At 39.7% G+C, this 26780-nt stretch overlaps 1 pseudogene; it reads right to left on the bottom strand.

Moving 5' to 3' along the window:
- Positions 1-7612: 7612 nt before the first annotated feature.
- On the bottom strand, positions 7613-12030 carry LOC129079086 (collectrin-like; annotated as a pseudogene).
- Positions 12031-26780: the final 14750 nt, after the last annotated feature.

Raw genomic sequence — 26780 nt, 5'->3', positions numbered from 1 at the left:
AAAAAGTCATTGAAAGCTTTTAAAAATAATAGAAATAGGCAATAAATATACAAAAAACAGGTTTAGTTTCAACAAATAATAAAGGAACAATTAAAAACAAACATATCACTGTCACAATCAGATTAATAAGTATTAAAAATATTGGTAATATCAAGTATTGACAACTGTGAAAAGAACTAGGTATTCATAGAAACCTTTTCTTATCTTCTTAAAGCAGTCCCTTTAGCATATCTTGCAATGCTGCTTTGGTGGAGGTATATTCCTTTAGCCTTCTTTTGTCTGGGAAACTCCTTATTTCATCTTCCATTTTAATTGAGAGCTTTGCTGGATAGAGCAGTCTTGGTTGCAAGACTTTGCTTGTCATTACTTGGAATATTTCTTGCCATTCCCTTCTGGCTTGTAGTGTTTCCGTTAAGTCAGCTGCCAGATGTACTGGGGCTCCCTTATATGTTACTACCTCTATCTTCCTTGCAGCCTTTAGGATTCTCTGTTTGTCTTCGATATTTGCCATTTTAATGATGATGTGTCTTGGAGTGGGCCTCATTGGGTTTCTCTCAAATGGGACTCTGTGCTACCTGGACTTGTGTGACTTTTTCTCTCCTCTAGCTAGGGAAGTTTTCCATCATGACTTTTTCAAAGAGGTTCTCTATCCCTTCCTCCTCCTCTTATCCTTCTGGTATCCCTATTATATTGGATATTATTATGTTTCAGGCTGCCCTGCATTTCCCTCAATGCCTCTTCATTCTTTTTGAGTCTTTTTTCATTTTCTTGCTTTTTCTGGGAGCTTTTTTCTACCTTGTCCTCCAGCTTACTTATTTGTTCCTCTGTTTCATCTAGCCTGTTTTTGATTCATTCTACTGCATTCTTCAATTCAGAAATTGTAGTCTTCATTTCCTGTTGTTCTCATTGATAGTTTCGATGTCCTTTTTCGTGCTGATATAGTTTTCTGTAAGTTCCTCGTAGTTTCCCTGTAGTTTTTGGTAATTCTCTCTGAGCTCAATGAAAAAAACCCATAGATACAGAGATCATTGAGCTTCCTTAGCACCATTGTTTTGAACCTAATATCTGATAGTTTACTTGCCTTATTTCATTGAGTCAGCACCAGGATCCCATCAGCTACTTTCCCTGTTCTCTCCCTAAAGCTTCCATCTCCAGTGTCTCCTCGGGCATCTATAGCTCACTCTGCCCCCGCCTTTGCCGGAGACCAGGGTAAGTGGCTGCAAAAAAAACTTATGTGTTGGCCCTTTAAAAGGTTCTTTGCATCTCCAGCTGCCTGTCTCTGGCAGTGAGCAATCCTGCAAGTTTTCACAGCTCAGATGTTATCTGTGTACTTTTGGGGCTCTGGTGCTATGGGCTGGAGATCCCTGCTTATGGTTTAGACCCCACTTTTCTCAGGGGGATCCAACTGGCTGTTCCAATATCCTTCTGGTGCTGCCACCAATGGGCACCCCGCCCGCCTTCTTGAGTCTCCACCACACTCCTTACCAGTTAGATTGCGCTAAGCCGATTCTTTTGTGTCCAAGGTTACAAGGCTCCTCTCTCGCCATTGTTCAGTTGTTTTGTTCCAGGGGATTTCTCCACAATTTAGTTGTAATTCCAGATTGGTCCTGGGAGGAGGTCAGTGTGACTTCTATTCACTCCTCCGCCATCTTGATTTTCCGAAATTACTACACACCAGCGAGCACAGAAAGAGGCAGGAAACCAGGTCCAAGGCCCACCAGTACTCCTTCATCTTCTCCTCCTTCTCCCCCGGCCAGACAGCAACACATCCTCCTGGCAGCCGCCGCTTCTGAGGCCACGATGGAGGAGCTGGAGCAGAAGTGCAGGCATCAGAGCGAGAGTCTGAAGGGCTGTGGTGCCTGGAGTGCCTTTTTTAAAATTACTATTGTTAAAGAATATCCATGGAGACAATAAATGTGTGCACAGTTACATATAATATGTACTACATAATATCAAGAATACAATGTATATGCTTATAGTAATGTACTACATGATATTAATGCATGACCGCATATAGTGTTTTCTACGCAAAATTAAACATATATAGTGTTAGTCCAAAAATGATTGGGGAAATAAACTAAAGCACAGCATGTAGAAGAGTAAATTATTCTTTTTCATGTCTTCAACACTGATATGACATAGGAAAAGAGTTGCAATAAGTATAAATAATTTATTATTTTGATTGTTTTTGGTATATATGCTTACATTTTTTTAAATATTCATTATCTGCTCATCAGTAAATGAGTTGACCAAAACACTGTGGTATATTTATACAATGGGATATCATGCCACAGAAAGAAAGAAGGAACACTTACCCTTCAGGACCTCATGAATTATGCTAAGTGAAATAAGCCAGGCGGTGAAAGACAAATACCATGTGATCTCACTTATAAGTGGAACCTAATCAACAAAACAAAGTAGCGAGCAAAATAGAACCAGAGGCATGGAAATACAGAACAAACTGACAGTGACCAGAAAGAGGGGGAAGTGGGATAACAGGAGAAAAGAAGGGGAAGGGTCAGCAAGGAATGTGCATAAAGGACACATGGACAAAGAACGGGGTGGGGAGGATTGAATGTGGGAGGTGTGGGTGGGTAGAGCAGGGGAGAGTAATGGGGGACAACTGTAATTGAACAACAATAAAAAACAAATTAAATAAAAAATATTCATTATCTGTGATTCATATTTAATTGAGAGTTTTTCAACCCATAGTATATAGTCCCCTCATTTGTAGGTAAAGTCATGGAGGTAAGGTCTCCTGCTGCTCTGCTGACAGTATACAAGGAGAAATGGCAGATACAAAGAGAGGAGGGAGCGAGCTGTGAGGTTGTTATGGAGACAGCCTGGCAGAAAGTGAGGGTGGGTTGAACAGGGTGAGAGCAGTAAAAGTGACAGAGATGTGGTGGATTTTGGAGGTAGAACTCACCTAGTTTGCTGAGGTGTGCAAGACAGGAGTCCAGGATGATCCTTCGGTTTTGTCTTGAGCACCGGGAAACATGGAGGAGCCATTATTCAAGGCCAGAAAGTCAGCTGTGGTCGATGCAGGCCTGTCTGGGTGGGCAGAGATCAGGAGCTCAATGATCTATGTTAGGCGCTTATTTGGTATGCTGGGAGACCCCGTTGGAGGTCAGGAAGGAACCCTACCTAAAGAAATGAGTTGGCTGGAGAGCACAGTGGTATTTAAAGCTGCAGGCCTGGGTGAGAACACCAGTCATGAGGGTAAGTGAGTTGAGTCACAGAGCAGGAGCTGAGCCCCTTCCTGACTGACTGTCCTTCCACCAGGAAAGCTGAGCTGGGTGGACTTAGATCCCTAAGCTGGCCTTGAAGCTTGCCTGTGCATGCAGGCCAGATCTCCAGTGCCACACTGATCTCCCAGACATGAACTGGGAGCTGAGGGAACTCAGACGGATCTCAAAGAAGAGCACAGAGTTCTATATTCAACTCAAGTTTTTGTTATGTGGAGATAAAAAACTTCAGGTTGAACTCTTCCTGAAACCCATTGATCATGCTCATAGTACAGTGACCATCACTAAGTCACTCTCAAATCACTGGTTCCTTTTTCCTTTCAATTTTATTTTGTACTGGTTTCAGGTGTGCAGCTTACTGTCCTTAACACAGTGTTCTCCTCAGTGCTTTCAATACCCAACTGACACCACACATAGTTGTTAGGATGTCCAGCAATGTGGGCTGTGAAAGAAGGTTTTTTTCACCAATGAGTTCTGCTGAAGGCAAAATTTAAGTCCATCATGTTTGTATCTCTAATACTTAACACAGCACTCACAAGAAAACATGAACAATTATGCCTTCTAATCTAAAGGACAATAGGGTTAAATTAAGATAGCAGAAGGAAATTTCTAGAACTGTGCATTCAAATATAAGAGATTTTTATACTGCAGTCAAGGCAGACATAAAGAGTTAAGAATGTTAATGAAAAGGTCAAATAAATTATTTACCATATACATAAAGTAATTGTAGCAGGAAACAAAATTTGCTGAGCTGCTCAAAGATTCTATGTTCTGACAAAGAATGTGCAGAGAGCAAAGTTTTATTCACTTTCCAAGAGAGGGAAAGTGGCTTGATGTGGAGACATACACCAGCAGCAAAAAGGTGGGCCTGCGAGCTTTTATTGGGTGATAAGTGGGAAGGGGGCTGCAGTTGGGTAGTCCTGGTAATTAGCTGTAAATCAAGAGGTTTCATCAAGAGGATTGTGCAGCTTCAGTGTGTCCTGCTGTTATCTTTGGGTTCAGGGTCCGGGCGCTCTGGTCTGATATGTCCTATTTGTATAAACACCTGCATGGGAATTCATTTAGTAATCTTTCCTGTCCTGAGAATAGGGGCTCAGAGAAACAACAGTTAATTGTGCCTAACACGCTCAAGAAACAGAGAGCTGGCTCTAGCAAAGGGGGCCTTTTTATCCTTTCAACAGTTACTGCAATATTATTGACTATATTGTCTACCCTGTACTTTACATCCCCATGACTATTTTGTAACTATCAAACTGTACTTCTTAATCCCTTCACCTCTTTTGCCCAGTTTCTCAACACCCCTCCCATCTAACAACCCCCAGTCTGCTCTCAGTTTCTATGAGTCTTGAAATTTTTTTTGTTCACTTACTTTGTCAGTTAGATTCCACACATAAGTAAAATCATACGGTCATTTGTCTTTTTCTGACCGGCTTATTTCACTGAGCATAATACCCTCTAGATCCACCGATGCTGTCGCAAATGGTAATATTTCATTCTTTTTAATGGCTGAGTCATGTTCCCTTGCATGTGTATGTCACAGCTTTTTTATACATGTGCCTATTGATGGGTACTTGGATTGCTTTCATACCATGACTATTATTGTAAGCAGGCTGTAACAAACATAGGAGTACATATAGTCTTTTGAATTAGCATTTTGGGTTTCTTCATATAAATTCTAAGAAGTGGAATTGCTGGGTCATAAGGCAGTTCCATTTTTAATTTTTTCCTGACTTTTAACATGTTTTTATTAAATTTATTGGAGTGACACTGGTTAATAACATTACATAGGTTTCAAATGTACAGTAATATAATAATCATCTGTATATTGCATTGTGTACCCAGCAGCCAAAGTCAAATCTTCTATCACCATGTATTTGACCCCTTATACCCACCCTGTACTGTCCGTGCCACCTCTTTCCCTCTGGTGACCTGTATATTGTCACATGTCTATTAGTTTTTGTTCATTCTTTTTTTAAAGATTTTATTTATTTATTCTTAGAGAGGGGAAGGAAGGGACAGAACCATCAATGTGTGGTTGCATTTTGTGCACTCCCTGCTGGGGATCTGGCCCGCAACCCAGGCATGTGCTCTATACTGGGAATTGAACCAGCGACCCTTTGGTTCACAGACGGGAACGCAATCCACTGAGCCACACCAGCTAGGGCTGTGTGTTTATTCTTGCTTTCCGTTATATACCCCATATATGAGTAAAACCATATGGTTCTTAATTTTTCCTGTCTAAATTATTTTGCTTAGCATGATATTTTCGAGGTCCATTCATGTTGTTGCAAATACCAGTATCTCAACATTTCTTGTAGCTGAGTAGTATTCCATTGTGTATATGTGCCATTTATTTATTCAGTCATCTACTGAAGGACAATTTGGTTGTCTCTGTGTCTTGGCCATCATGAATAATGTTGCAATGAACATAGGGATGCATATATCTTTGCAAATAAATATTTCTAATTTTACAGGTAGTTAGCAAGAAGAGGGGTTGCCGGATCATGTGGTAACTCCATTTTTAATTTTCGAGGAAACTTTGTACTGTTTTTCATAATGGGTGTATCAGTTTACATTCTCACCAGCAGTTAATGAAGGTTCCCTTTTTTCCACAACTTCTTCAACAGTTGTTATTACTTGTCTTTTTGATAATAGCCTTTCTAACAGGTATGATTTGGTATCACATTGTAGTTTTGATTTGCATTTTTTAATAGCTAGCGAAGTTGAGCATCTTTTCATATATCTGTTGGCCATTTGTATGTCTTCTTTGGAGAAGTGTCTGTTCAGGTCCTCTGCTCTTTTTAAATTAGATTGTTTGGTATTGAGTTGTACAAGTTCTTTATGTATTTTGGATATTACCTGCTTGTCAGAGCTGTTGTTTGCAAATATCATCTCCCATTCAGTTGGTTGCCATTATGTATTTTTGTTAGTTTCTTGGACGTGCAGAAGCTTTTTAAGTTGGATATAGTCCCATTCATTTATTATTGTCGTTACCTCTCCTCCCTTTGGAGTCAAATTCATAACATCGTCTCTAAGACCAAGGTCCATAGGTTTAGTACCTGTGTTTTCTTTTAGGTAATTTATTGTTTCAGGTCTTACATTTAAATCTTTGATCCAATTTGATAATTGTTGTTCATGGGAACAAATAGTAGTCTAGTTTCATCCTTTTGCATGTGGCTTTTCCATTTTCTCAGCACCATTTATTAAAGAGGCTTTCTTTTCTCAATTGTATGTTTTTGGATTCTTTGTCAGAAATGATTTTCCCATGTACATGTGGGGTTCTGCAAAGGGCTCTCAATTCTCTTTCATTTGTCTGTGTGTCTGTTTTCTGCTGATACCATGCTGTTTTGATTATTATTGCTTTGTAGCATAACTTGAAAGCAGGAAGTATGATACCTCTGGCTTTGTTTCCCCCAACCCATGATTGCTTTAGCTATTCAAGGTCTTTTGTGATTCCATACAGACCTAATAATTTTTTGTTCTATTTATTTTTTAAAATGTCATTGGAATTTTTATGGAGACTGCATAAATCTGTATTTTGCTTTGGGTAATATGGACCTTTTAACTACATTGATTCTTCTAATCCGTAAAAATGGAATATCTTTATATTTCATTGTGTTTATTTTACTTTTTAAGTCAAATTTATTGGGGTGACACTGGTTAATAGGGTCATGTAGGTTTCAAGTGTACATTTCCTTTTTTTTCCAAAAAGAGATAATTAGCACTTTATTATATTAGCCTAGATTGTACTTTTACAAATTGCAGGACTACTCAACAAACAGAGCTGCCCTATTAGAGACTGATAGAAATTACACAAGCAACTGTTGGTATAATTACAGGATCAAATTCCACCTTGTTTATCAACACTCCAATTTTTAGCCATCGCATTTACAATAATTACTTTTATTCTTGCTTATTACTTGTCATATACAGAGTGATATAAACAATATTCAAAAGGATCAATTTTCAATGATTTCTACACCATATTATAGGTATTTGCCACAGGAAAAATGTTTTTCCTTAGGTTTTTCTTCAGAGTGTGAAATATATATTGTGGCCTGACCTTATTTTTAGAAATGCTTAAATACAGATGGGCTTTTAAATCAATAGTTACAAACGCCAAATGACTACACTTACACACTGTGTTGTCAGGAAAATATTTTAGAATTCCTTGAGTACTCAGCAGCTTATGATTCCAACGGTCTTCATGGGTATAACTGATTGCCTTTCACTTTCGTGTGCATTCAAAATTTCTCACAAAAGAAGAAAGGTGAAAAAAATATGTAATCTGCCCTTGATAATTTGTGGTGCTCAACAGCTGCACAGAAACAAGTGTTGAGTTCCTTGGGAAGCAAAACTGCAGCCCTTCAAAGAGGGATGAGCCACTCATCCTCTGTCATAAAGGTATCATTAATGTGCCATCTCTTCGTGTCCAGGGGGGTCACAGGGAATGCCATTTTCAATTGTGACAGTGTTTTTACACTTATCTTCAGTGTCCTCCACTTCAGATGGTCCTTTGTTCTTCCTTCTACGTTGCCAGATTCCTGATAAAATCAATAGTGTAAATGTAAGTATGGCGATACAAAATATCATACCAAATATAATAATCCAGATGGGCACAGATGGGTCAACGGGTGGTGCAAGAGTGGAAGGAATTTTTTAAAATTCCAGAGTCTGGTCTTTCAAAAAGAAGGCATTATTGATCCGGTTCCTATTCATTCTATGGCTGACTGTATCTCATCACAGGAAGGGTGTGATTTTTCGAAGGATCTGTAACCACAAACCAGAATGACACCCACTGGGTTACATTGCAAGGTAGGACATGGGAAATTTCTGGTTTTTCTCTCTTGGGAACTTTTCTCATGAAGAAAACTACCATTGCTTTGAAGAGATATTCTTCATTTGTATCCCAGGCATATGCTTTATCTCCCAGAGCTGTTTTGATACTAAGCCTAACTTGAAACCCATTTTCTGCACCTTGAATGTGAGAGCGTGCCCCTTCCGTGGGGCGTAGCTTTGTCGCTCTCACAGGCGTCGCAAGGCTGGCCCAGCTGGAAGGAGGACTGGACCCAGGCGGAGGGTAGGGGTGCGACCACGTTAGCGGGCGCGCGCATGGCCGCTGCAGAGGTTTGGAGCGACCTAAGCAGAGGTGCCATTAGGGAGCATGGCCTGGCCGGGGCGGGGGCTCAAGTGCGCATTTCTGTAATATATGATCTGAATATTGCACTGTGTGCCCACCACCCACACTCAAATAATCTCCCATCGCCATATGCTTGGCTACCCTTTATACTTTACTTCTCTCCTCACCCCCGTCCCTCTGATAAACACCATACTATTGTCTGTGTCTTTGAGTTTTAGTTTTATATCCTACATATGAGTGAAATCATATGGTTATTAGTTTTTTCTGACTAATTTATTGCGTTTAGCATAATCTCAAGGTCCATGCATTTTGTCGTAAATGGCAGTATTTCATTCTCTCTTGTGGCCAAGTACTATTCCATAGTTATATATACACTGTATTTTCCTTACCTAATCATCTATCAAAGGACACTTTGGTTGTCTTCATGTCTTAGTCACCATGAATAATGCTGCAGTTAACACAGGAGTGTGTATATCTTCATTAATAAATGTTTTCTAGTTTTGTGGTTAGCCAACCAGAAAAGGAATTGCTGAGTTATATGGTAACTTTATTGTTAATTTTTTGAGAAATCATTGTAGTGTTTTCTATAGTGGCTGCATCAATTTACATTCCCACCACCAGTGAATGAGAATTCCTTTCTCTCCACAGGCTCTCCAACACTTGTTATTAGCTTATTTGTTGATTAAAACTATTACAACAGATGTCGGGTGGTATCTCATTGTAGTTTATTTGCACTTCCCTAATAGCTAGTGAAGTTGAATATCTTTTAAAATATCTGTTGGCCATTTGTGTGTCTTCTTAGAAGTTTCTGTTCAGGTTCTCTGCTCATTTTTTTTAATTGGATGTTTGTTAGGTGTTGAGTTGTTGGAGTTCTCTATATATTTTGAATGTTAATCCCTTATCAGAGCTGTCATTTGCAAATATCATCTTCCATTCAGTTGGTTGCCATTTTGTTTTGTTGTCAGTTTCTGTTGTTGTGTAGGAGCTTTTTAGTTTGATATAGTCCCATTCACTTATTTTTGCCTCCACTTGCTTTGCCTTTGGAGTCAAATTCATAGAATGTTCTCTACAACCAAGAACTATAAGTTTAGAACATATGTTTTATTCCTTGTAATTTATTGTTTCACATCTTATATTTAGATCTTTGATCCATTTCGAATTAATTTTTGTACATGGAGAAAAGCTGTAATCTAGTTTCATTCTTTTGCATGTGGCTTTCTGTTTTTCCCAGCACCATTTGCTAAAGAGGTGTTCTTTTCTCCATTGTGGTTTTTTATTGACCACTTTGTCAAAAATTACTTGCTCATATATATGTGGTTTTGTTTCTGGGCTCTCATTTCTGTTCAGTTTGTCATTGTATATGTTTTTCTGCCAACACCATGCTGTTTGATTATCGTAGCTATGTAGTGTAATTTGAAGTCAAGTACTGTGATACCTCCAACTTTATTCTTTTTTCTCATGATTTCTTTGGCTATCCAGGGCCTTTTGTGGTTCCATATAAATCTGATGATTTTTTGTTCTCGTTCTTTAAAAATTAGGATTTTTATAGGGATTGCATTAAATGTGTATAATGCTGTGGGTAACATGGCCATTTTAACTATGTTAATTCTTCCAGTCCATCAACATGGAATATCTTTCCACTTCATTGTGTCTATTCCAATCTCTCTTAATAATGCTTTATAGTTTTCAGCACATAGATCTTTCACATTCTTTGGTAAATTTATTTATTCCTAGGTATTTTATTCTTTTTTGTTGCATTTGCAAAAGAATTTTTATTACTTTTTTAAATTGATTTTTTTCTAAAGATTTTATCAAAATCTTTATCTAAATTGATTTTATCTAAAGATTTATTTATTTTTAGACAGAGGGGAATGGACAGGGAGAGGGAGAGAAACATTGAAGTGTGAGAGAAACACCGATTGGCTGCCTCTCTTGCACACCCCAACTGGGGACCTGGCCTGCACCCCAGGCCTGTGCCCTGACTGGGAGGTGAACCCATGGCCTTTCCGTTTGCAGGCTGACACCAACCCACTGAGCCACACCAGTCATGGCTATAATTGCTATATATTCTTGATAAATCAATCCTTTTATGATTACATGACTTCTTTCTTTGTCTCTTGTGACAATTATTTACCTACAATCTCTTTCGTTTGATATAATTATGGCCACCATTGATCTCTTTGGGTTACTTCTGGATGGAATATCTTTTTCTGTCATTTCACTTTTATGCTATGCCTCCTCTTAAATCTAAGGATAGTAACTCATAGATAAAATGTAGTTTTTTTTGTTTATATCCACTCAGCCAAATTAAATTTATTTTTAGAAAAAGAAAGAAGGAAGGAGGGGGGGAGAGAGAGAGAGAGAAAGAAAGAAAGAAACATTGATTTTGTTGTTCCACTTATTTATGCATTCATTTCTTGCTTCTTGTATGTGCCCTGACTGGAGAGTGAACCCACAACCCTGGCATATCCTGATGACACTCTAAAGAACTGAGCCACCCAGCCAGGGCTGTTTTTATTATTTTTTTCTGAAGTTTTATTGTTAGTATATAGAAAAGCAGTGGATTTTTGTACATTGATTCATTTCATATCCTGCAACTTTACTGCATTTTTCAATTGTTTCTAATAGTCTTTTGGTGGAGTCATTAGGGTTTTCTATATACAGAATTATGTCATCTGCAAAAGTAATATTTTTACTTCTTCCTTCTAAATTTAAATATATATTATTTCTTCCTCTTGCCTGAATGCTCTGGCTAAACTTCCAGAACTATGTTGAATAAGAGTGGTGCCAGTGGGCATCCTTATCTTCTTCCTGATTTTAGAGGAAAAGCTTTCAGTTTTTCACCATTGAGAGTGATACTGGCTGAGGGTTTGTCACATGTGGCCTTTTTTTGTTGAGGTATTTTCCTTCTATGCTCATTTTATTGGGTGTTCTAATCATAACATGATTATGATTAGATAGCATGTTGTATTTTGTCTAATGTTTTTTCTGCGCCTGTTGATAAGATCATACAGTTTTTTTTTTATTTTGTTAATATGGTGTATCACGTTGATTGATTTGCATATGTTGAACAATTTTTGTGCCTCTAGAATGATTCCCACTCTATCATGGTGTATTACTTTTTAATGTATTGTTGCATCCAATTTGCTAGTATTTTGTTTAAGATTTTTGCATCTGTATTCATCAGAGAACTTAGCCTGTAGTTTTTGTGCATTATCCTTGTCAGGTTTTGATGTCAGGGTTATATTCATCTCATAAAACATGCTAGGAAATATTACATAACTGTGCAGCATAAGTTCAGCCACTTGTGACCTAGTATACACCTGACCTAAAGATTTGTGTGGAAGGAAACAGGTTTTTATTAACAGGGTTCCAATTTTGGTGGGCAGGGTGGTGCTGAGAGTACTCCTTCTCTGAGCACTTCTCTCTCATGAGGCCCAGAACTTCTCTTGCTCCCCAAAAGATTACAAGCCAAAATCATGCCCAGAAGTTCCCCATTTCCTAATCTGTCATTTCAGAGTGTAAGCTAGCCATGCAACCAGATCTCCATCCTCTCTGGAATGTGCACTCACAGGTTTCAAAGTCGCCATCTTTTTTCAGCAGCTCTTTTCTCAGGTTCTGGGGTGCACTGCTCTCAGTCTCCATGTAGCTGTCCGGGACCCACGTGCCTTGCTGCACTGGATCATAACATCTCAGAGACTGGAGCCTGGTAAGGCACTCATCCCAGTGTAGAACTCTGCCTCCAGGAGCAAGCTTCCCACCCTTCAGGGCCTAAGCCCCTGGTGGGACCAGCAGATACAAGTGTTCCCATCCAATCTGGGAACAAGGGCCAGAGACCCAGAGCATCCTAGCACATGTAAGACCAAGAGCCCCGAGTCAAAGCACCATGATCCAAGAGCCAAGGGAACAAGCTTCTCTCCTCCTGCTATTTAAAAGTCCTCTCTCCTGGAATCCCATGTGCTCTGGAAGCCAGTGGGAATGTCCAGCTTTCCAACCAATGAGGGCTATTATTGGCCATATTTGCTTTGCCCCACCTCTAGCGGAGTAAGAGACAACATGTCCTCCCACTCCCTCCCTGCTGTGAAGGCCTAGGCTGCCTGGTTGTCAGGGTAATGGGGGCTTGCTTCTTCACAGTTGATGGCTGCCTTTGTTATGCAATATGCCTTCTGCTCCGTAAGCTTCTCCCTATCTTGGAGAAGGCAGGGTGCTTTTAATCTGCAGCCTGGGCAGCTTTCCCTACCTCCCTGCCTTTTCTTGGTGGGGGAGCATCCTCTAGTCCTGAATTTGGGGGAGTTCCCCTTGATCTGGGGTCTCCCCTACTTTCCAGAGATCTCAGGTCCAATCTACCTTGTTACATTGCCCCTTCAAATTTTTGGAAGAGTTTGAAGAGGATAGTTATCAAATCTTATTCAAATGATTGCTAGAATTTACTAGTAAAGCGATCTGGCCCTGGACATTTACTTTTGGGGAGGTATTTGATGGCTGTTTTAATTACTTCACTATTGATCAGCCCACTTATATTTTCCAATTGATTCAATCTAGGAAGGTTATATATTTCTAGAAACTTACCCACCTCTGCTAGGTTATTGAATTTTGTGGCATACATAGTCTTTCTTAGTATTCTTTTATGAGCCTTTGTGTTTATTTGATGGCTGTGTAACTTTTTCTCTTTCATTTCTTATTTTGTTTATTTGTGTGTTTTCTCTTTTTTTCACAGTGAGTTTAGGAAGAGGTTTGTCAATTTTATTAATATTTTTAAAGAACCAGCTCTTTGTTGCATTGATTTTTTTTTTGTATTGTCTGCTCTCTATTTTATTCAGTTCTGCTCTAATGTTTATTATTTCTTTTCTTCTCCTGACTTTGGGCTCCTTTTGTTTTTCTTTTTCCAGTTCCTTAAGATGTAATGTTAGGTTATTTGCTTGGTGTTTCTCTTGTTTCTTGAAAGAAGCTTGTAATGATAGAAACTTCTCTCTTATTATTGCTTTTACTGCATCCCAAAAGTTTTGACATATTATACTGTCATTCTCATTTGTCTTGCATATATTTTGATCTCACCTTTTATTTCTTCTTTGACCCAGTCATTTCCTTAGTAGCATGTTGTTTAATCTCCCCATATTTGTATATGTGTTTTCACTTTCTTTTAGTAATTGATTTTTAACTTCAAAACATTGTGGTTGGAGAATATGCTTTGTATGATTTCAGTCTTCTTAAATTTGTTGACACTAATTTTGTGTCCCCACATATGGTCTGTTTTTGAGAATGTTTCATGTGTGATAGAGAAGAATGTATATTTAATGTAGTGTGTCATTTAAGGCTGATATTTCTGTATTGATTTTCTGTTTGGAAGCTGTAAATGAGTATTTAGGTCCCCTATTATTATTGTGTTTTTATCTGTTTCAGACACACACACACACACACACGCTCTGATGGGGTGTCTTCTTGATGTAGTGTCCCCTTTATCATTATAAAGTGTCCACATTTATCTTTTTTTACTTTTGTTGTGCTGAAATCTGTTTTGTCAGATATAAGTATGGATATACTTGCTTTTCTATAGGTACTATTTGCTTGAAGAATCATTTTCTACCCTTTCACTTTAAATCTTTGCAGTGCAAGCTTGTCTCCTGAAGGCAGCATATGGTTGGGGTTTTTGTTTGTTTGTTTGTTTTTGTTTTTTAATCCAATCTGCTACTCTCTGCCTTTTTATTGATGAATTCAGTCCATTCACATTCAGGGTAATTATTGATGTTTGAGAATTTTCTGTAGCCATTTTATCTTTTGTTTCTTTATAGCTCTGTGCCTCCATTGTGTTTCCTTTGTGTTTCTGTCTGTTTCTTTTGTTTTGTTGTATTCTATACTTTTTCTTTTTTTAACTTATGTGTTTCAGTTTTGGGGTTTTTGTGTGAGGTTACCATTTGGAGTATGTAAAAGAAACTTCCTTATATACATAGCTTTTTTTTTTCTTCTGAATGTGTCTAAACCGCATTTCCCTGTGCAAATTCAGACTTATTCCTTTTTTGTCACATATTATTCTTATTTACACTCTGAGTTCATTTCTAAGTTTCAGTAGCTATTGTCTTTTCTCTTTTTAAATGTTATTACTGCCTTTAAACTTTATGTGCTATTTAAGTGTATAGTGCCTTATTCTGAAAAATAGTTGTAATTTTCTACTTCTGACTGCGTGTTGGTGATCATACTTGTAGTTTTTGTGACATATTGTTTGTTGTTTCAGGTAGACTAACCCCTTGAGTGTTTCATCAAATGGGGGCCTTCTGGTGGTAAATTTTTTCAGTTTTTATATGTCTGGAAAAGTCTTGATTTCTCCTTGTATCTAAAGTATAATTTTGCTGGATTTATTATTCTTGAATGGTAATTTATCCCTGTTGGTAGTGTGAATATTTGATTTCCCTCTCTCTTAGCATATGGAGTTTCTGCTGAGAAGTCCAGTTCCATTTTAATAGGCTTTCCTTTATAGGTTGCTGTTATTCTCTTTTCCTGGCTGCCTTGAGATTACTTTCTCTGTCATTAATTTTTGACAGCTTTAATACACTGTGCCTTGGAGAAGGCCTTTTTGGATTGAGGTAGCTGTTTTCTTCTTAGATTTGAGGATTAGCTCTTTCCATAGGATTGGAAAGTTCCTGTCAACTATATATTTGAACAGGCTTTCTAATTTCCCTTCCTCTCTTTTTCTTCTGTAATGCCTGTTAATCTTATATTGCTCTTTCTGATGAAGTCAGATAGTTCTCATAGAGTTCTTCCTTTTCTTTTGTTCAAGTTTCTCTTACCTCTGCATCATTTTTAGATTTCTATCTTTGATGTTGCTAAGTGTTTCTTCCGTCTCATCAGTTCGCTAGTTAATCCCCTTTTTTGAATTGAATTCTTCATGTCCAAAATTTCTATCTGGTTCTTCCTTAAAGTTGTAATCTCTTTTGTAGAATTCTTCTTTTGCTCATTGGTATCATTTCTGAGTTCATTACACTGCCTGTCTGTCCTTTCTGGTAACTAGTTGAGTCTTTTCAGAACTGCGGCCTTGAAGTCCCTGTCATTATGTCACATATTTCCATGCCTTTATGTTTATTTTCTGGTGATTTTTTTTTATCTTCTTTCTGAGCAGCCTTGTTGCTTTGGTTATGTATGGTATTCAATGAATTTCTTCTTTTTCTAGGTATCTGTGTATTAATGGCATTTCTCTATCTATCAGATTTATAAGAGGTTTTTCTGTTGATTCTCACCAATTCAAAAGATCACATACACCTCAATGTTCATAGCAGCACAATTTACAGTGGCCAAGTGCTGGAAGCAGCCTAAGTGCCCATCAGTAAATGAGTGGATCTAACAACTATGGTACATTTGCACAATGGAATACTACACAGCAGGAAAAAAGAAGGAGCTTCTACCCTTCACAACAGCATGGATGGAACTGGAGAGCATTATGCTAAGCAATATAAGCCAGAACTGAAAGACAAATACCATATGATCACACTTGTAAATGGAACCTCTTCAATGAAACAAATAAATGAGCAAAATAGAACCAGAAACATAGAAATAAAGAACAGACTGACAGTGACCAGCGAGGAGGAGGGTGTGGAACAATGGGAGAAAGAGAGGGAAGGGCCCAGTCGAGGCACACGTGGAGAGGACCCATGGGCTCGGACTACGGGGTGCAGATCGGCTATGGGAGTGGGGAGCACAAGGAAGGGGAGAGCCATGGGCAAAATGTGGGACAACTGTGACTGAACAACAATAAAAAAATAATACAAACAAGCAAGCAAAATAGAACCAGAGACATGGAAATAAAAAGCCAACAGTGACCAGAGGGGCGGGGGAGGGACTGATTACCGGGAGAAGAAGGGGAAGGGCTGTCAAGGAGCAGGTATGAAGGACACAGGGACAAAGACAAGGGGGGAGGACTGGATGTGAGAAGTGGGGTGGGTAGGGTGGAAGAGAGCAATGGGGGGGGAATGGGGACAACTGTAATTAAACAACAATAAAAAAAGGAAAAATATAAGTTTTTCTATTGTTTCTTAGTAGGTGGTGTTGAAACACAAATTTTTTAGTTCTCTTGCACTTCTCTGGTTTTCAGATTTTTGTGGAGTGATAGAAAATGTCTTTTGTCCCCTGTTAAGATGGGTATTTTCTCTGCATTCAGGTCATCTCAGTTGCAGAGCACCACCCCTGCAGAAAAATGTGGTGGTTGGTTGGGTTCCAAATTCATGACACCCCAACCCTGTGTCCCCCAGCCAGGCGGTGCTGACAGTGCAGCCACTGCAGCTGCAGTTGGGAGAAGCTGGGGGACGCTGGCTACTTCTGTGTTCTCCGGCCGTGGTTAACTGGCGTGTCTCAGTGGCTTCCCCTCTGTACCTCCACCTGACCGCGGGAATAGTTGCTGAGCTGCCTATCGCTCCAGAAAATGATGATTCTATTGCACAGCTTCTCAAGTTTGCATGTAATGTCCTCTGCCACCCAACAGTTACTGCTACAGCTTCTTCTAGGGCCCACTACTAGCTCTGGGAGAGTGAGAGTAGACAGTGAGGCTCCTGGCTTTGTTTCTCTACATGTAATGCTGACAGCCAGGCAACCATGGCTGCACCTGTGTGCTTTGTCCCTGCCCAGGCCACTGGGTTCAGCCATAGCAGGTACTGACCACTCCTGCAGAAATGCTCACTGCAGCTCTCTGCTCTTCCTGGCTGGAGTCCAAGTAACAATCTGGCTCCTCTCCTCTCTGGGCTGAGGCCTGCAATGAGCTTTGAGCTGTGAACTCCAGGCTGCATCCCTAGCATGACCTCAGCTCTTGTTCCTTTCCCTCTCCCCAGTTTGCTTCCACTTAGCCACCTTCAGGGATTTCAGAGCTTCAATCTCTCAGATGTGTTTGTACATTAAACAGGGAACCTTTGATAAACTATAGCTGTTCAAATTGTTGAAACTTCATGGGGAGAGTCTAGGGGGACTTCTCACACCTCCATTCCACTGACCACTTTTAATTTTTTCAAGAAACTCCATAATGTTTTTCCACAGTGCCTACACCCATCTGTTTTCACCACAGTGCACAAAGGTTCCCTTTTCTCCACATCCTCTCTAATTCTTGTCATTTGTAGATTTACTGATGGTAAGCATTGAGACAGGTGTGAGGTGATGTCTCATTATGGTTTTAATTAGCATCTCTCTGACAATTAGTGATGTTGAGCATCTTCTCATTTGTTTATTGGCCATCTGTGTATCATCTTTGGAGAAGTGTCTATTCATGTCTTCTGCCCATTTTTTAATTGGAGTGTCCATTTTTTGGTGTTGAGTAGTATGAGTTCTTTATAAATCTTGGATATTAACCTCACCATATGTATCATTGTTGAATATGTTCTCCGATTTATTAGGCTGCCTTTTCATTTTGTTGATGGTTTCCTGTTCTGTACAAAAATATTTTAATTGGATGTCATCCCATTTGTGTAGGGTTTTTTGTTTTGTTTTGTTTTCCTTGACTGAAGAGATATATCAGCTAAAAGAAATGTCAGATTTTACTGCCTGTGTTTTTTTCTAGAATTATTATGGTTTTGTATCTTACATTTAAGTCTTCAATCTGTTTTGAAATTATTCTTGCATATGGTATAAGAAGGTAGTCATTTCATTTTTTGCATGTATCTGTCCGATTTTCCCAACACCATTTATTGAATAGACTGTCTGCCCCATTGTATGTTTCTGCTGCCTTTGTTGTATGTTAATTGATCATATAGGCCTGAGTTTATATTTGTGTTCTCTAGTCTGTTCCATTGATCCGTATGTCTGTTCTTCATGGAAGCGCCATGTTGTTTTGATTACTATGGACTTGTAGAACAGTTTGATATCAAGTGGCCTGTTACCTCCAACTTTTGTGTGTGTGTGTGTGTGTGTGTGTGTGTGTCAAGGTTGCTGAGGTTACTAGGGATCTTTTGTTGTTCCATATAAATTTTTTGAATATTTATTCTAGTTCCATGAAATATACCTTTGGTATTTTGATAGAATTTGCTTGACTCTATAGATTGCTTTGGGTAGTATGGACATTTTAACAACTTTTTGTTTGTTTGTTTTTTATTTAGGGTCAGAATATGTGTCTAACAGGTCAAAATGTTAATACCATAAGTAGAAACCAATTTACCAGTTTATCTTAGTAGAATAAGTCTTGTGGAAAGTTGCATGCAGTCAGATACTAAGAAAAGGAATTTTTATCCAAATAAGCCAGTCAAAGCTTCCAGCCACTGTCCTTGTTGGGGACCACTTTGTGTGGTATTGGGAATTGTAGCCCCGCCTGAGTTAGGCCCTGCCTATAAACCTCCACTGGAACCCCTGGAATGCTGGGAGGCACATGGACCGATATTAACACCTAGGGTCCCCTGGGAGATCTGGCCATAAAAAATGCAACGTAGTTACTGAAACAACATAGTTATCTTGCTGTGCTTCCCACTGCCGGATAAAGAAAAAAACAGGTGTTTTACCTCACAGTGAAGATAATTCTTGAAACCCCGAAACTGTGCCTATGAGCATCTGGCACCAACTTGTCTGACAGACCTTGATTTAAGACAAACCTCTTTATTTCTCCAATTTATTATCTATAGCCTTTTTGATACAGGTTGCTAGGCTTTGCGTGCAGGCTGTATACCACTGCACGCAGCTCGTTCTCAATAAAAGCCACTTTTAGGGAAGGGCTCGGGGCATTCTCCACTAGAGGGAATCGCCACCCCCTCTCCTGACAGGCACACTGTGTCTGGTACAATTTATTTCTCCATCCGCAGCGACCAGGAAGGCTCTGTGGGGCAGGGTCTCCCTCAGTCCTTCCCAATAATCTGGTCCATTTCTCTAGCTGTAGGTTTTTTCTTTTTAAGAAACATTCAGTTTCCTGTTATTATAAATAGCCACCTTTCTGGCCAAGCTCTTAATAAATTACAGGGTTAGATACAACAGGGTAGCTCTAACCCTTGCTAAATGGAATTGCAAACACCAGAAGCCCAAGAGAAGTGGGAGGTTTTCTGGATAGTAACCTAGTAACACCAGTCAAGCAATTGTAACCTAGTTACCTTTTTTATTTAGTATATATTTTATTGATTTTGCTCTTACAGTTGTCCCATTATATTCTCTCCTTTATTCCCCTCCACCCTGCACTGCCCTGCCACCCAGCATTCCCTCCCTCTCTTAGTTCACATCCATGGGTCATACATGTAAGTTCTTTGGCTTCTCCATTTCCTATACTGTTCTTAACCTCTCCTGCCTATTTTGTACCTGCTATTTATGCTGCTTAATCCCTGTACCTTTTCCCCCATTCTCCCTCCTCTTCCTCCCCTCTGATCTTCATTTCTATGATTCTATTCCTGTTCTAGTTATTTGCTTAGTTTGTTTTTGTTTTTTAGGTATGGTTGTTGATAGTTGTGAGCTTGTCATTTTACTGTTCATAGTTTTTTATCTTCTTCTTTTGCTTAGATAAATCCCTTAACATTTCATATAATAAGGGCTTGGAGATGATGAACTCCATTAACTTGACCTTATCTGGGAAGCACTTTCTCTGCCCTTCCATTCTGAATGACAGCTTTGCTGGAGAGAGTAATTGCGGCTGTAGGTCCTTGCCTTTCATCACTTTGAATACTTCTTTCCAGCTCCTTCTTGCCTGCAAGGTTTCTTTTGAGAAATCATCTGATAGTCTTATGGGAACTGCTTCGTACATAACTGTCTCCTTTTCTCTTGCTGCCTTTCACATGCTCCCATCTTTCATCTTGGGTAATGTAATGATGCTGTGCCTTGGTGTGTGCTTCCTTGGGTCCAACTTCTTTGGGACTCTCTGAGTTTCCTGGATTTCCTGGAAGTCTGTTTTCTTGGCCAGATTGGGGAAGTTCTCCTTCATTGTTTTTTCAAGTAAGTTTTCAATTTCTTGCTCTTTCTCTTCCCCTTCTGGCACCCCTATGATTCAGATGTTGGAATATTTAAAGTTGTCCCAGAGGTTCCTAAGCCTCTCTCTCTCTTTTTTTTTTTTTTTTTTTTTTTTTTTTTTTTTTTTGAATTCTTACTTCTTCATTCTGTTCTGGTTGAATGTTTATCTCTTCCTTCTGCTCCAAATGATTGATTTGAGGCCTGGTTTCCTTCCCTTTACTGTTGGTTCTCTGTAAATTTTTCTTTATTTCACTTTGAATAGCCTTTGCTTTTTCCTCCATTTTGTGACCATACTCAACGAATTCAGTGAGCATCCAGGTTACCAGTGTTTTGAACTCTACGTCTGATAGGATGGCTATCTGTTCATCACTTAGTTCTGTGTTTTGAGCTTTGATCTCTTCTTTCATTTGGGCCATATTTCTTTATCTCAGTGGCCAGTTATATTGGAAGGGGTGGAGCTTTAGGTTTCTGCAAGGGCAGGGCACTGCAGATTGCTGTGTTGTGATGCTGTATGGGGGGGAAGGGTCTAAGAGGAAACAATGCCACTTGCTAAACTCCCAGGTAGCTTTCAGTCACTGCCCCTGCAACCCACAAGCAAATTGTGCCCTTCTAGTGCTGACTCCTGGGTGGGTGGTTTTGTGTACATTCTAGGATCCTGTGGGTCTCTCCAACAGACTCTCCTGTGAGACTGGGACTTTGTCCTGCTGCTGCAACCACTGTAGGTTTTGCCCTCAGAGGTTTTGAGGCTTTAGTTTCCTCACTGAAACCCTGGGTTGCATGGTCTGTCTTGCTCCCCAGCTGTTCCTCCTGGTTTACCCAAATGCAAATGTGGGACTGCCCAGTCATACAGCCACCACCTTGCCTCAGGTCCTCTCTACCCAGCTGCCCATCTCCGCCCCTCCTACCAGTCTGTATGAATATTTCTTCTTTCACTCCTTGGTTGTCAGATTTCCATACAGTTTAATTTTCTGGCAGTTATGGTTATGTTTTTGTTTTTAAATTTGTTGTCGTCCTTCTTCTGGTTCTGTGAGGAGGCAAAGTGTATCTACCCGTGCCTCTGTCTTGGCCAGAAGTTCATTCCAACAATGTTAGTTCTTTCTATCCTTGAACACCGTATATGCTTCCACTTACGTGTATCTTTAGTTTCTTTCTTCAGTGTCTTATAATTTTCTGAGTAGAGGTCTCTTACCACCTTGGTTAAAGGTATTTCTAGGTTCCTTATTCTTTTGCATTTGTAAATGGGGATGTTTTCTCAGTTTCTCTTTCTGATCATTTATTATTAATGTATAAATGTGCCACTAACTTTTGAATATTAATTTTGTACCCTGCTACTTTACTGAATTTATTTATCAGTTCTAATAAATTTTTGGTGAAACCTTCAGGATTCTTTTTATACAATATCATGTCATATGCAAATAATGACAGTTACTTCTTTCCAATTTGAATGTCCTTCATTTTATATTATTTTTTGGTCTGATTGCTGTGGCTAAGACTATGTGGAATAAGAGCGATGAAAGTGGACATTCCTGTGTTGTTCCTGATTTTAAGGAAAATGCTTTTAGGTTTCCTCATTCAGTATAATGTTAGCTGTAGGTTTGTCATATATAGTTTTTATTATTTTGAGATATGGTTCCCCTATTCCCACTTTGCTGAGAGTGTTTATCATAAATGCATGCTGTATTTTTAAAAATACTTTTTCTGCCTTTTCCTGCCTATGGAGGCCCCTTCCATGGCTAGTGGCCCCTCTCTCTGCCCTCTAAGGGTGAGCGCCCAGCTGAGCCCTTTTCACACCGCATGGCTCTGAGCTACTCCTCTGTCTTCTTTCCTATTTAAGCACCAGTGAGTGCATTCAGCTGATCCAGATAATCCATGGTTATCTCCCTATTGTGAGGTCCACTGAATAGAAACTTGACTCTATATGCAACCTTTGCTATGTTATGCAATGTATTTGCAGTTTCTTGGCATTAGCATGTGGACATGTTTAGGGGCCATAACTATTGTCCCATCACAGGTACTTAAGAGTGAGCATAAATGTCCTAGACCTCTGCAAATTTTCACCCATGGATAGAAGCTGTCACTGGAAACATTTTTAAGAGACTGTAGGAGACATATAAAGTTGTGTTTAACCACTTCAGAAATGGTGATTATCATAGCAAAAGAAGCAAAAAGACAATATTTAATTTGGAGGAACTCACACTGAGTGTGTTCCAGATGTGAGTAAAACTCATAGAGTCATCAGTAAATAACGTATGACAGAGGCATATGAGTAATGTTAAACTGTGTGATATGGCTACAGGCTACAAATATGAGTTCAGGAAAGGGGGTGAATAAAATCATCCTTGTAATTTAGAGAAGGTGGCCTCATAAACATTAATGGAATATTTTTCAGATTATGATTATACATGTCCATTATAATATGAATATAATAATATAATAAATATATAATAAATATAATAAATCAATATAATGTAATAAATATAACATATAATTAATATACTATAGATAGTTCAGGCAAGGCAGAAAGCAGTGAGAAGACAGTGCACTTCACCCGCCCAGCAGGTGGTGTCACCCCTGACTGAGTAAATCCAACAGACACTCAGATAGTATGTGACCAGTTTTTCTGCATGTTAACACATACCACATGCTTATGTTCTAAGTAAAAAATGTGTTCAGGACCTGGCCAGGTGGCTCAGTGGGTTAGAGCATCCTCTCTATATGCCAAGGTTGAGGGTTCAGTCCCCAGTCAGGGCACATACAAGAATCAACCAATTAATGCATAAATAAGTAGAACAACAATTTTCTCTCTCTCTTTCTCTCTCTCTCCCCCCTCACTCTCCAAATCACTAAATAAATTTTTTAAAAATGTGTTCATATTACCACATTTTGATAGCTAGGTTTTTTTTTGGGGGGGGGGGGGTTGGTAAAACAACAGCAATTTATTACTTTTCGCAGTTCTACAACCCAGGGCAGGCTCAGCTGGGGGACCTGATGAAGGCTGGAAGGCCTAAGATGGTTTCTGCACTCCCCCACCCGCTGTTTTTTAAATTTTTGTCTTCTTATATTATCAACGTCTCTCCATTTCAATAAATTTAGCTCTATATCATCATTAGTAATGATTGAGAAGTATCCTATTGTTTCACTTTACAATGATTAAACATATACCCCAATGAATGAACAATTTAGAATTTTTTCCACTTTTCTCCTATAAATATGATGCTTTTGTGAACCTCTTTTACACATCTTTGCAACACTTGAATGATCATTTTCCCATGGTAAATTCTTAAAAGTGTTATTGTTGGATGGGAGGGAATGTGTTCTTTAAGGGTTTAACACATATATTGCTATATTGCTCTCCAGAAAAGTTATGTCAATTTATTTTGTTAAACTTTGCAAATCTCATACTCTTAAAAAGATTGTCATTTTAATTTGCATTTTGTATCTTTCTTGGCCATCTTATTTCTTCTTTTACAAATTGGAAGTTCATTTTTTAAATTAATTTGTAAGAGCACATATATTAAGAAAATAATTTCTTTACTGTTAATTGCACGTTTCCTCCTGTATCTGTTTTGTCTTTTATTTTCTTTGTGCCAGATTTCATACTCAGATGTCCTATTTTTATTTAGTCAAATATATATAGTTTTTTATTTTTCATTTCTTTAATGTTTGGTTAATGTTATGTTTAGAAAAGCCTTCTGTACCTCAAGATAATAAAAATTCACCTACATATGCATCTGGTATTTTTACAGGTTTCTTCTCTGTTGATGCATTTAAATTTTTAGTTTAGAGGATTTGGGGAAGTTGGTGTTGGTCGAAGAGTTTTTACTCAAGTCTTTTACAAAAACAACAGGAGCAATAAGATAGTTAAATCTCATCAACAATACACATAACAAAATTCAGTGACAAAGTGACACTAACAAACCCAAAATACCAGTGGATGAAAACAGAATACTGAGCCACAACACAAGCAGGGCCCTGGCGCCTGCGCAGAAGCAGCAAAGGGACGGAGGAGGCTCTCTGACAACCTAAAAACAGAAGAGCCACGCAGTTGCCATATGTGGTCACCAGGAAGTTCCACAGGCCAATTTCAGAGCAGCAGATGAAACTGGGAAGGGTTTTGCCCAATTCAATCATGATAGTGCTCTGGAAGAACAGTACAGAGCAGGAAATGTCAGAGAGCGAGACACCATGTCTCTGAAAGCTTTTACATCTGGGACCAGAGGCCAGCACTAGCCTGTACTTCCAAAGATTTGGAAGGGATCCAACATAGTAGAGGACTAAGTGGAAGCTACAGTAGCCTCCTCCCAGGACCAATCTGGAATTACAAATAAATTGTACAGAAATCATCCAGGATAACCAACTGAACACTAGCTTGAGAGAAGCCTTAAAACCAGAAAGAGAGAAGAAAGCACTTCACTACAACATGAGAGGTAGGGAGTGCAGAGAGGGCAAGAGAGGGCTGGCTGGGCTCCCACAGGTGGCAGCTGAAGTTCTGGAGGGACATATCAGCAGCCAGGGGTTTCCCCCTGAGAAGCGTGGGGTCTAAACCCCAAACTGGGCTGCTGTCCAGCCTACAGCACCAGAGCCAGAAAGGAAACCAGGTAACACCCAGCTGTGAAAAACAGCGGGATTTCTGCCTGCCTAAGAGAGACAGCTGGAGATGCAGAGAGCCTCTTAAATGGCCAAAGCACAAAATCTTGTTTGCAGCCACTTATGCTGGGTGCCAGCAAAGGGAGGGCTAGAGACACTTGAAGAGAGTCTGGGGTGGTGGCTCTGAGGCGAGAACTGAGGGAACAGCAAGGCTGAGTCACCCCCCGCAGTGCAGGAGCTACTCCTCTCAGGCGGAGCACTTCTCTCCTAGGGGCATCAGCCTGAGGGGAAGCAAAATTCCCACCTGCAGGAAATACTCTGTCCCACCCTGTGGTGCTTAAGCCTGGTTGCTGATTACAGCTTGATTAGATTAACAGCTAATCAGTTTAATGGGTAATTAGTTTAACAACTAAGGTAGAAAACACAAAGAAGCAGCCAAATGGGAAGACAAAGAAACAGACCCAAAATGAAAAACAAGAGAATTCTCCAGAAGAAGAACTAGGTGAAATGGAGGCAAGCAATTTATCATATAGAGAGTCTAGAGTAATGATTATAGGGATACTCAACACCATGAAAAAAGACACAGAAACCATAAAAAGTGGACCAGTCAGAAATAAATAATGCAATATCTGAAATAAATTACATACTGGAAGGAATAAACAGTAGATTAGATGAAGCAGATAATCAAATCAGTGTTTTGGAAGACAAGTTAGGAAAAAATCACCCAGGCAGAGCAGCAAAAGGAAAAAAACAACATTTTTCTTTTTAAATGAGGAGAGCTTAAGAAGCATTTTGGACACCATGAAATGTAACAACATCTGCATCATGGGAATACCAGGAGAAGAGAGCGAGCAAGGGATTGAAAACATACTTGAGTACACAATGACTGAAAACTTCCTTAACCTGCTGAAGGAAAAAAGTCACAGAAGTCCAGGGAGCTTAGAGTCCCAAACCAGTTGAACCCAAAGAGGCCTACACCAAGACACATCATAATTAAAACAACAAGGCTGAAAGACAAGGAGAGAATCCTAAAAGCTGCAAGAAAAAAATCAGGTAGTTACCCACAAGGGAGCATCAATTAGACTGGCATCTGATTACTCAACAGAAATTTTTCAGGCCAGAGACCTGGAAGATGGCAGCCAAGTAGGTGGAAGCTGAGTTCACTTGCTCTTGCACCCAACTCAGACACAACTTGGCTGATCTTCCAAAAAGTAAAGTGAGCAGTCAATGGAATCTTAGCTGATATGAAGTTTAGAAGTGAAGGAGTACAAGAGACACTTCAAAACAGGTGGTAAGGAGGTTTTATAGGTGGATGGGGAGAATCCCTGGGCCTGGTGCCAGCAGCCACAGCACCTGCATCCCTGGAGAGCCTGGTCAGAGATGGCAGCTGAGCACCTCCCTCCCCTCCCAGGGCAGGGCATCCGCAGACCTGGCGCAGGGGCGACTTGGATACACAATGTTGTCAGGTAGAGCCAGGCTATACACACATAGCTAGTGGCACACCCAGAGCTGCAGCAGGAAATGCCAACCAGAAGAGTGCCAGAGAGTGGGAGAGAGACTATCTGCACCTGGATCTGGTGAGGAGGAAGGCCGTGGCTAGCCATGACTGTAATAGACTCCTAGATTTTTGGAGGGGTGGCATGTACAGAAAGCCGGACAGCAGCTCAGCACTATAGAAGGACCACCCAGAGAGACTTTTTTTAAAGAGGGGCTGAGGAGCACTGGGCAGGGACCCACATGCAAAATCCCCACCAGCAAGGAAAAAGGATTGAGGGCTCAATTTGCTTCCACTCAGTACAGCTGGGAAGATTGATCAGAAAAGTGGAAGACAAGGTGATTTCTTGGTCCCAGTCCAGCACAGCTGCACAGAGTGCAGAGTGTGGGCTACTGTGCGCTGTGAGGGCAGTGGCCTGGGAACTGTGCAC

Source organism: Pteronotus mesoamericanus, unplaced genomic scaffold (assembly GCF_021234165.1).
Source record: "Pteronotus mesoamericanus isolate MK-2021 breed Mesoamerican mustached bat unplaced genomic scaffold, CSHL_Meso_final contig_752, whole genome shotgun sequence".
NCBI classification, from domain to species: Eukaryota; Metazoa; Chordata; class Mammalia; order Chiroptera; family Mormoopidae; genus Pteronotus; species Pteronotus mesoamericanus.
Note: the sequence above shows the minus strand (reverse complement) of the source record. Positions and strands in the feature narration are given on the sequence as shown.